Here is an 11,200-nt window from a genome sequence, read left to right as displayed (position 1 = left end):
ATTGAAACAGTTATCAAAAAAAATCCCAGCAAATAAAAGTTCTGGACTAGATGGCTTCACATTCAAATTTTACCAAATATTCAAAGAAGATATAACACCTATCCTTTTTAAGCTATTTCTAAAAATTCAAGAAGAGAGAAGACTTCCAAGCTCATTTTATGAGGCAAACATAATTCTCATTCAAAAACCAGGTAGACTCAAGGAAAGGAAACTATAGACCAGGGGTCCCCAAACTACAGCCCGCGGGCCGCATGCGGCCCCCTGAGGCCATTCATCCGGCCCCCCGCTACATTTCCGGAAGGGGCACCTCTTTCATTGGTGGTCAGTGAGAGGAGCATATTGACCATCTCATTAACCTAAAGCAGGCGCATAGTTCCCATTGAAATACTGGTCAGTTTGTTGATTTAAATTTACTTGTTCTTTATTTTAAATATTGTATTTGTTCCTGTTTTGTTTTTTTACTTTAAAATAAGATATGTGCAGTGTGCATAGGGATTTTTTTTTTAATTTTTTAAAATTTATTTATTCATTTTTAGAGAGGAGAGAGAGACAGAGAGGGAGAGAGAGGAGAGAGAGCAACAGAGAGAGAGAAGGGGGGAGGAGCTGGAAGCATCAACTCCCATTTGTGCCTTGACCAGGCAAGCCCAGGGTTTTGAACCGGTGACCTAAGCATTTCCAGGTCGACGCTTTATCCACTGCGCCACCACAGGTCAGGCAATAGGGATTTTTTTTATAGTTTTTTTTATAGTCCGGCCCTCGAACGGTCTGAGGGACAGTGAACTGGCCCCCTGTGTAAAAAGTTTGGGGACCCCTGCTATAGACCAATATCCCTAATAAACTTAGATACTAAAATTCTTAACAAAATATTAACTAACTGGATCCAGCAATACATGAAAAAATTATACATCATGATCAAGTGGGATTTATTGTGGGGAGTCAAGGCTACTACAATATTTGCAAATTAATCAATGTGATTCATTACATAAACAAATGGAAAGATAAAAATCATATGATAATATCAATAGATGCATAAAAAACATTTGATATAATTGTTTACAATAGCCAAGATCTGGAAACAGCCCAAGTGTCTGTCAGTAGACAATTGGGTTAAAAAGCTGTGGTACATATACACCAGGGGTCCCCAAACTTTTTACACAGGGGGCCAGTTCACTGTCCCTCAGACCATTGGAGGGCTGGACTATAAAAAAACTATAAACAAATCCCTATACACACTGCACATATCTTATTTTAAAGTAAAAAAGATAAAATAGGAACAAATACAATATTTAAAATAAAGAACAAGTAAATTTAAATCAACAAACTGACCAGTATTTCAATGGGAACTATGCTCCTCTCACTGACCACCAATGAAAGAGGTGCCCCTTCTGGAAGTGCAGTGGGGGCCAGATAAATGGCCTTAGGGGGCCGCATGTGGCCCGCGGGCTGTAGTTTGGGGACCCCAGATATACGCAATAGAATTCTAAGTGGCTGTGAGGAAGAAGGAAATCTTACCTTTTGCGGCAACATGGATGGACCTGGGAATTATTATGCTAAGTGAAATATGCCAGGCAGAAAAAAAAATCATATGATTTCACTGAGGAATGGAATAGAGGCAGAGTCAAGGTAACAGGGATCAGAGGGACAGCACTCAAAGGGAAGAAAGATGAGGAAATGGAAACTGAGTAGGTAAATGGATTAATGAAATTATATATACATAATACAGAGATATAGATAACAAGACAGCAAATCCTAGAGGGTGCAGGGGAGAATGTTTGAGGGAGGGGGGCACAGGGGTTATAAAAAGTGACACAGGATTGGGGGTGAAAAAGTTATATTTAGTGGGACACTTGAATTTATGTAAACACAATAAATTAAAAGTAATAGATATAAAAAATAAAGAAAAGAAAAAGCACAGAAAACAAAGATTAAAAAACTAATGAAACATCCAACAAAAATAATAAAAAATATAAAGTTAAAGTAAATGGAATTCAAAAGAAAAAAAGAGAAAAAAGAAAAAGATGGAAAAAAATAAAAATAAATTTTGGTTTTGAGACGTTTCTTCCAGTAAGTGGTGCTGTATTACAAGTTTTAGCTTTGTGAAATTTCTGAGCTTTCAGTGAAATGTTGCTGTTTCAATGACGTAGGCAGGGCAGTATTCATGTTGCTGAGCAGAGCATTAAGTGAGAGCTTTACATTTTCAACATTACAGCTTCAGTTTTCCGGCTCTAACAATGGCAATCTCAGGCCTCCTGGTGCTTTTCCCCACATATCAACAGACCTATGTACAAGACATGAAGCACCTCTGTTCTTCAGAGAAGATAGTGTCTCTGGAGAATCAGCTGTGGGGTTTGTCTCTACCACCCTCCACACCCATGAGTTGAGGGAAGCGAGATCATGGAGGCTGGGTGGCCTCACTTAATTTTTTTCTTTCTTTGCAGAGTGCAGGCTTCAGGTAGACCACAGGAACACTGGCTGTGATTCCACACTCTGGCTTGTTTGATTTTTCTCCCCCTTTGCCCCTCTATCTCACCACTCCTCCTAGCAGAAGATGACCCAGTCACTTCTGGTTTTTCTCTCCATACCCCTCACACAAAATCCAAACAGCCTGAGCTTCCCTCTTCCCTGTGATTGGGTAGAGAAAAAAAGATATCCCAGTCACTCCAGGTTTGTCTTCTCTCCAGAGCCCACCATAAACGTATTTTATCTTTCACCCCCGATTTCAACCCACCCGCACCTTAACCTATTCAGTGTGTGGATCTTTAAAGCCCTCCGGCAAGCCCAGCTGGGGTTCCTTCACTGTGTTATAGTTGTTTCATTTCTTGAAATTTTAATGGGAGACAACAGAAGTATCTCTCATACCATCATTAGTGTGACATCCCCTTTTTCCTTGTTTTTGAAAGATAATATTATGTTCTGTGTGACAACTTTTTTCCAGCAGTTTGTATGTGTCACTCAACTGTCTTCCAGCCTCCATTGTTTCTAATGAGACTTTAGCTCTTAATTTTATTGGGGTTCTCTGATACGTGATAAATTATTTTTCTTGTTTTATTTTTTTGAGATGTTCTCTTGGTCTTTTTTTTTTTTAACAGTTTGACTATGATGTATCTAAGTCAGGATCTCTTTCTTTCTATTCTAGCTTGAGTTTTCTGTACCACTTGGATGTGTATGTGAATATTTTCCATCAATTTTGGCAACTTTTTAGTCATTATTTCTTCAAATATTTTTTCTGCTTCGTTGTTATTCTTTCCTCTCCTTCTGGTATTCTCATTATGGATATATGTTCTACTTTTGTACGAGGCCATATTTTTCTTCATTCTGTTTTCTCACTATTCTTCTAACTGTATATTTTCTATTGGTGCCTCTCCACGTCTATTACTCTTTTTTTCTGCTAGCTCAGATGTTAGATTCTCATTGTTCTTATCAAGATTTAGTGGATTTTCTTGATTATTACTCCATTTGTTCTATGCCCTCTGATGTGAAATGATTATTTTGACATATAAATATAGCTTTTGCATGTAGTAATAGAGTTAAGGTTACCAATTTGTAGACCTTGAGATATGGAGATCATCCTGTATTATCTTATTGACTCAATGTAATCACATGTATTCTTAAAGGTGTAAATATAAAGCAAAGAGAAGTCATTGTCTGTGATGCAGTGTGAGAAGATTCAACCACGAATTGCTGCCTTTGAAAATGAAGAAATGGAGTATGATCTAAGGAATATGGGAAGCCTCTACCATCTGAAAAAAAAATCAGAAAATTAGATTCTTTCTTAGAGTATCTAATAATAAAGCAGTCCTACTTACACCTTAATTTTATCCCAGTGATACCCACATCAGACTTCTGAACCATAAAATTATATCAGATTTTTATAATTTTAAGTAACTGCATTTATGGTTATTTGTCAAATCAGAAATAGAAAAGTTAATGCATTCACTAACACAACATTTAATCTTATTTGTCTTCTAGAATTTTCAAACTAGCTGTTTCAAGCCTTAGTAGTGGCACGCTAGATCTGCAACACATCTACACAGACCACATCTGAAAAGGTAGAAGTAAGACTAAAATCATTGTTTTCTAAATCTCATGTTTTATCATCTATGTACAAATCACTTTTAGTTTTCAATTGCTTAAAGGACTTGTGGGGTTCACGCTGTTTATACTTACAAAGGACCTTTATATCTGGCAAAAACTGTATGATATAGCACCAGTGTAAGGATATTCACTGAAAAAATGTCCAAAGATATTAGGTACTGAAGTCTTTGCTTTTAATGGCTGCATTATGCAAGTGTGCAGTTTGTCTCCAGATTTCAAATGATTACTAGTGTGGATGCAAAGTGTTTTGGTACCAGGGGGACCAGAGTCTATTTATTGTGGGTGTATTTTATAGTAAGCTGTACATGTAAGCATATACTAGCTTTATAACTATCTAGTGTTGCTGATGAAAAGTCTGATGTTAATCTGAGTACTGCTTCTTTGTGAATAATCTATTTGCTTTTTGTCGTGTCTACTGTTCTCTGAAAAATTTTTTTTTTTTGTATTTTTCTGAAGTTGGAAACGGGAAGGCAGTCAGATTCCCGCATGTACTTGACCAGGATTCATCCGGCATGCCCACCAGGGGGCGATGCTCTGCCCATCTGGGGTGTCGCTCTTTTGCAACCAGAGCCATTCTAGCGCCTGAGGCAGAGGCCACAGAGCCATCCTCAGTGCCCTGGCCAACTTTGCTCCAATGGAGCCTTGGCTGTGGGAGAGGAAGAGAGAGACAGAGAAGAAGGAGAGGGGGAGGGGTGGAGAAGCAGATGGGCACTTCTCCTGTGTACCCTGGCTGGGAATCGATACCTGGACTCCTGCATGCCAGGCCGACACTCTACCACTGAGCCAACCAGCCAGGACCTAACTTTTCTTTTTTTTAATTAGGCTTCCAAACTTTCAAAGCGATGCACTTAGCTTTAGACTTTTATGCTTTTTTGTTTAACAACAGTTGATTTTCTTCATTTATTGTGCTGGATATACCATGAGTTCTTAAATTCTGAAGACTCATGTTTTCTTTAGTTTTAGAAAATTTTATTGCTTTCATAGTTTGTTCTCTTTTGTTACCTGTTTTGTTTGGAATTCCCATTAGATATTGGACCACCTGAACTTATTATCGGATCCCTTTGCTTTTTTTTCATATTTTCGTCTTGAGTTTGTTTCAGTAGTTTCTGTCCTTCTAGATATTTGTTCATTTTTTAACATAAGTAATTGTTTATAGTATTCTCTTATAATCTTTATTTTTGTAAAGTCAGTATTAAGTTGTTGTCAGAGAACATCTATGATTTAAATAATTTTAAAGTTATTGGGTTTATTTTATGTTTTCACATGTCATCTAAAAAATATTTCATATTTACTTGAGAAGAATGTTTATCCTGCTGTTATTGAATAGAATATTTTATAGATATTTATTAGGTCTAGTTGGCTTACATTGTTTTTCAGGTTTGTTATTTCCTTGTTTCTAACCTTTTTATTCATTTTTCAGAGTGACGTATTTATGTGCTGTACTGTTATTACTGAATTGTCGCTATCTCTCTTAAATTATTTAAGCTTCTACTTCCAGTTTAGATTTACATTGTTAGGTAAGTTTGTATTTATAATTTTTATGTCTGGTAGAAAAATATCTCCTCTTTTCGTAAGAAAAAGAACACTGCATGGATAACAGCTCTTACTATTTATCAAACACTGTACTAGAGTTTCTAATTAGTGCTACTAAAAAAGAAAATAAAATAAATAAAAAACACAAGAATTAGAAGGGAAAAAGAAAACTTCCCTTCTTTGAAGAATTATTTTTACATGATTGTATAAGTAGAAAATCCCAAACAATTTATAATTAGTAGTAATAACTTAATTGAGCGAGGTTGCTTCTACATCTGCCTTCTTTTCTTGTGTTCTGCTAGATGTAATCCAGTTCATAATACATCTCTTTTCATATTTCTTTTTTTTCTTTTATTGAGAGGAGGGAAAGCAGAGAGACAGATTCCCATATGCATCTCAACTGGAATCTATCCTGCAAGCCTCACTAAGTTTGATGCTCTGCTCATCTGGGCTGTTGCTCCATTGCTAGGCAACTCATTTATTTTTAGGACCTGAGCTGGAAGCCAGGAGCCATATTCAACACCTAAGGCCAAATTGCTTGAACCATTAAGCCATGGCTGCAAGAGGGGAAGAAAGAAATAGAGAAGGGGGTGTGGAGAATCAGATAGTCATTTTTCCTATGTGTCCTGACCAGGAGGAATTAAACCTGGAATATCCACAAGCTGGGCCAATGCTCTACCACTTAGCCAACCAGCTAGGGCTCTTCTCATATTCTTTAAAATAAAAGATACAGTACTTAAAATGGCTAATAGAGCTCTAAATGATATGGTGCCTTTATCTTTCTGATTTCATCTTATAGTATTCTTCCCAAATCAATTTTGCTCTTGCCAAAATGGTATCCTTGCTACTCCTCCAGCACTTAGCCACAGTTTTGCTTCATAGCTATTGCATTTGAACATACTTCTGTCAGATATTCATATAGCTCATTCATTTTCTCCCTTCAGATCTTTGTAGTCTTCTCAATGTGGCCTTCTGTAATTATCTTACTAGAAATTGCATCAATTTCCCTACTTCTCAACATATTCTGTTATTTACCAACTATTTTCCTCTGTAGCACTTATTATCATCTAATATGTTGTATTAGTCTGTTATATGTCAATTTATACTACAATGTATGCTCAAGTAAAACACTCATTGTTGTGAGTACACACATTACAGAATTTATTTTTATATTACTATTTATTAATTATTGTATTCTTTTCCATATAAACAACTGTGAACCTAATTTTGCCCCACCATGTATAAGTATGAGTAAATGTGTTTGAGCTAATTAATATATAAGTAATATTAGTATATAGTAACAATTTTTCAACTGGTGTACCAAAAAGGGACACTGGTGTCCCACAAGAATTTTTACAACATGCACTACTCGACTATTTAGTCAGTGGCACTGACCTGTTTCTCTTAAATTGTTTAATAAAAAAATGACAACAGCCAACACAACAATAACCATCAGTGTGAATGAATCAAAATTATACCTATGTTTTCTTAGTCTGGCAAAAAAATATATAGTTTTTTTTTTAATTTTTCTATTTTTTATTTATTTATTCATTTTTTAGAGAGGAGAGGGAGAGACAGAGAGAGAGAGAGGAGAGACAGAGAGAGAGAAGGGAGGGAGGAGCTGGAAGTATCAACTCCCATATGTGCGTTGACCAGGCAAGCCCAGGGTTTTGAACTAGCAACCTCAGCATTTCCAGGTCGATGCTTTATCCACTGCACCACCACAGGTCAGGCAAAATATATAGTTTTTGGTGTGCCACAAAATTTTAGTAATTAGTTTGAGTGCTATTAGATAAAAAATATTGAAAATTGCTGATATATAGTATAAGGTTAAGTAAATTTAACTAAGTTTTAAATTAACAATTAATACTTTTCAGTGCTTTTCCACATCTACTATACCATTGATTTCTTTCAGAAACTCCACCATAGATGAAGAATATATATTATTATCCCATTTTTTATGAATGACAAATTAGATTTAGAACACATATGGAATATGTTCAAGATTACACTGCTAGCATATGATCAGATTAGAACAAAAATTTTGATTTTCTTCTCAAGCCTGTGCTATTCTCGCACATCCCAGTCCGACACTCTATCCACTGCGCCACCACCTGGTCAGGGGCCTTGTGCTATTCTCACTGCATTAATGCAGGTAGGTATATATCTATCTACAATTTTAAAATACAAGATTTGATGATTTTCCAGGTATCCTTTAAAAAAATATCAGTATTACAAAAATAAAAGCATCCTTTCTTTCCTCAATTTCCTGTTTAATGTCTTGTTTTTGTAATTCAAGAGGGAAAAGTGGTAAATTGGATTATGTCTTAAAATAATTGGATTGTACTTAAGTGCCTATTATTAAATAATTTCCATATCCTCTCTAATATGGTTACTTTTCAAAGACATTACAAGCATTAGTCAAAAGAATACTTGGTCTTCTTAATGCAATGGATTTTTTATCTTTGCATAGAGAAATAAATAACAGTGTCAGAAGCTTAATCATACGTTTGTTAAAAGTTTATAAATCCAAACTGTTGAGTCTTATTGAGATTAATCTCCTGAAGTGATTCTAAATGGCAAAATACAAAAATCTTTAAAGACTGCAATTTTAAAAATGAATTATTAAAGACCTAATTTGGAAGATGGGGAAAATATTTTGTGGCTATAAAAAGATTCTGTTAACTGAATATATAACCATTTCACACAAAGGAAATGTTGAATGTCTTCTAGAGTTGGGATTTTCCAGAACTGCATATATATAAACTTTACTCAAATATGTCAAGTCAGTGTGTACATGTGTGCTTATATATAGATTTCTGTTTTTTATTTCTTTTAATATTTCCTGTGCTCCTTTCTTTGTCTATGTAACAAAGCATTCCATATCAGAATGTTTCACTACTTTTTCTCTCATTATTCTTTTATACTATTATTTAGAAAAATCCTCTGACTTAGTTGTCCAGCTCATTAAATCAATCTTTAGCTGTGTTAATTTAATTTTTTATTATCACTTTATATATAATTTTAAAAAATTTTTTGTATTACTATTCTCAAGTGAGAGACCAGAAGGCAAAGGGAAAGAATCCCACATGCTCCCCGACCAGGATCCACCTGGCAAGCTCACTAGGGGACAATGCTCTGCCCACCTAGGGCATTTCTCCATTGTTCAGCAACCAAGCTATTTTAGCACCTGAGGTGAGGCCATTGAGCCATCTTCAGCATCCAACTTTGCTTGAAACAATCAAGCCATGGTTGTGGGAGAGGAAAACAGACAGAGAGAGACATAGAAAGAGAAGGGGAGGATGAGGGGTGAAGAAGCAGATGGTCGCTTCCCCTGTGTGCCCTGACCAGAATCAAACCCCAGACTCTCACACGCCAATGCTCTACCACTGAGCCAACTGGACAAAGCTACATATCATTTTCAGGAAGTGTGATTTATTTGGTTGGGAGGGAGGGGATGCAGAAATGTATCTCCAAGTTTTCCTTTCCTGGGCAAATTGCTCTGATTTCTGTCACATTAAATTAATTTAAATTCACAAAAACTTTATATAAATAAAATAATTAATTATGTAGTATTTTTGTGTCTGACTACTTACAATAAGTATGTTTATTTTAAATTTATTTATACCATTAATAATATCAATAACACATTCCTTTTTATCACCATGTAGTATTCCATTGCATGAATATTTATTTATTCAAATGTTGGTGGAAATTTGTGTTGTTTTCATTTTAGAGATATTGTAAAGGAAGCTTCTTTCAACATTAGATAAATATTAATATTTAGAAGGGAATAACTGGGTCATATGCTTATCATATGGTTTTTTAACTATAAACTGCAGTTATTTAAAGTGTACAATTGGTAACTTTTGACAAATGTTTACACTTAGGAGATTGTTACCATTATCAAGAAAATGAACACATGCATCAACCTCAAAAGTCTTTCTATGCTTCTTTGTAATCTCTCCCTTCTGTTTCTAGCCATATTTCCATCTGGAAAACTTTTCCCTAAAAAAGTTTTTTAATGTTCTGTGGTTCAGGTTTGCCAGTTATACATTATTTCAAGTTATGTATGAAATTTTTGTGGGGGAAAAATATTTTAAATATTTTAACATTGTTGCTCCACTGACTTTTCACTTGCCTTGTTTGAGGAGAAATCTGATATCATGCTTACATTTCTTTTTTTGTACATAGAGTATATTTTTCCTTCCTCTGGTTGCTTCTAAGATTTTCTCTTTATTGCTGATTTTGGGTAATTTATTTTGATATGTGTTGGTGTAGTTACCTTCATGTTTCTTGTACTTGACTGTCATTGAACTACTTGAGTATTTGGAATTATAATTTTAATCAAATTTATAAAATTTTCATTTTTTGTGTGTTTCCCCTTCATTTTGATTACTCTAAATACATATATGTTAGGCCACTTGAAGTTGTCGCATAGGTCATCAATATTTTATATATTTTTAAAAAATATTTTTTTCTGAGTTTCTTCTAGAAGTTTCTATAGCTATTTCCTCAGGTTCCCTCATCTTCTGTTATGTTTAATCTTCCATTAATGTGATTCAGTGCATTTTCATCTCAGATATTATTTATTGCTATAATGTCAATCTGATATTTTTTGTAGCTTCAGTGTAACAATTTTAATATGTTTTGCATTCTATTAAAATAAACTTTTATTTGATAAAAATTATAGATTTACCACCAAATATGTAAAGATAGTGCAGAGCTCCCATACATCCCAGAGCCACTTTCTGGTATTAACAAACATATTAGCATGGTATTTTTGCCACAATAATAACCAATATTAATACATTATTTTTAACTAAAGTAAAATCTTTATTAGGATTTCCTTATGCTTACTAATGTCCTTTATTATTCTCAGATCTCATCCAGGATGTCACATTATATTTAGTCATTGTATCTCTTAGATTATGTCAATTTTTCAGACTTCCCTATTTTGGTGATTTTGACAGTTTCAGGGAGAACTGGTCAGGTAGTTTGTAGTGTTCATCAGTGTGGATTTGCCTGATGCTTCCTCATTTGATGATTAAAATGGACTTACAAGGCCCTGGCCAGTTGGCTCAGTGGTAGAGCGTCGGCCTAGTGTGCGGAGGACCCGGGTTCGATTCCCGGCCAGGGCACACAGGAGAAGCGCCCATTTGCTTCTCCACCCCTCCGCCGCACTTTCCTCTCTGTCTCTCTCTTCTCCTCCCGCAGCCAAGGCTCCATTGGAGCAAAGATGGCCCGGGCGCTGGGGATGGTTCTGTGGCCTCTGCCTCAGGCGCTAGAGTGGCTCTGGTCGCAACATGGCGATGCCCAGGATGGGCAGAGCATCGCCCCCTGGTGGGCAGAGCGTCGCCCCTGGTGGGCGTGCCGGGTGGATCCCGGTCGGGCGCATGCGGGAGTCTGTCTGACTGTCTCTCCCTGTTTCCAGCTTCAAAAAAAAAAAAAAAAAAAAATGAAAAAGTAAAATGGACTTACCGGTTTTCAATAGGAATATCACTGAGGTAAATTGCCATACTTGTTACATCTTATCAAAGTTGCATGGCTTATCACTCGTCAGGGTGAGGTA

General features: G+C 35.8%; 1 non-coding gene across 1 annotated transcript; it reads left to right on the top strand.

The window, feature by feature from the left end:
* Positions 1-10,693: 10,693 nt before the first annotated feature.
* Positions 10,694-10,769, top strand: TRNAT-AGU (transfer RNA threonine (anticodon AGU)). The gene has a single exon. It is a non-coding gene; the product is annotated as a tRNA-Thr (tRNA).
* The last annotated feature ends 431 nt before the right edge of the window (positions 10,770-11,200 follow it).

The sequence above is a fragment of the Saccopteryx leptura genome, chromosome X (genome assembly GCF_036850995.1).
Source record: "Saccopteryx leptura isolate mSacLep1 chromosome X, mSacLep1_pri_phased_curated, whole genome shotgun sequence".
NCBI lineage: Eukaryota > Metazoa > Chordata > Mammalia > Chiroptera > Emballonuridae > Saccopteryx > Saccopteryx leptura.
This window is presented reverse-complemented; position numbering and strand designations above follow the sequence as displayed.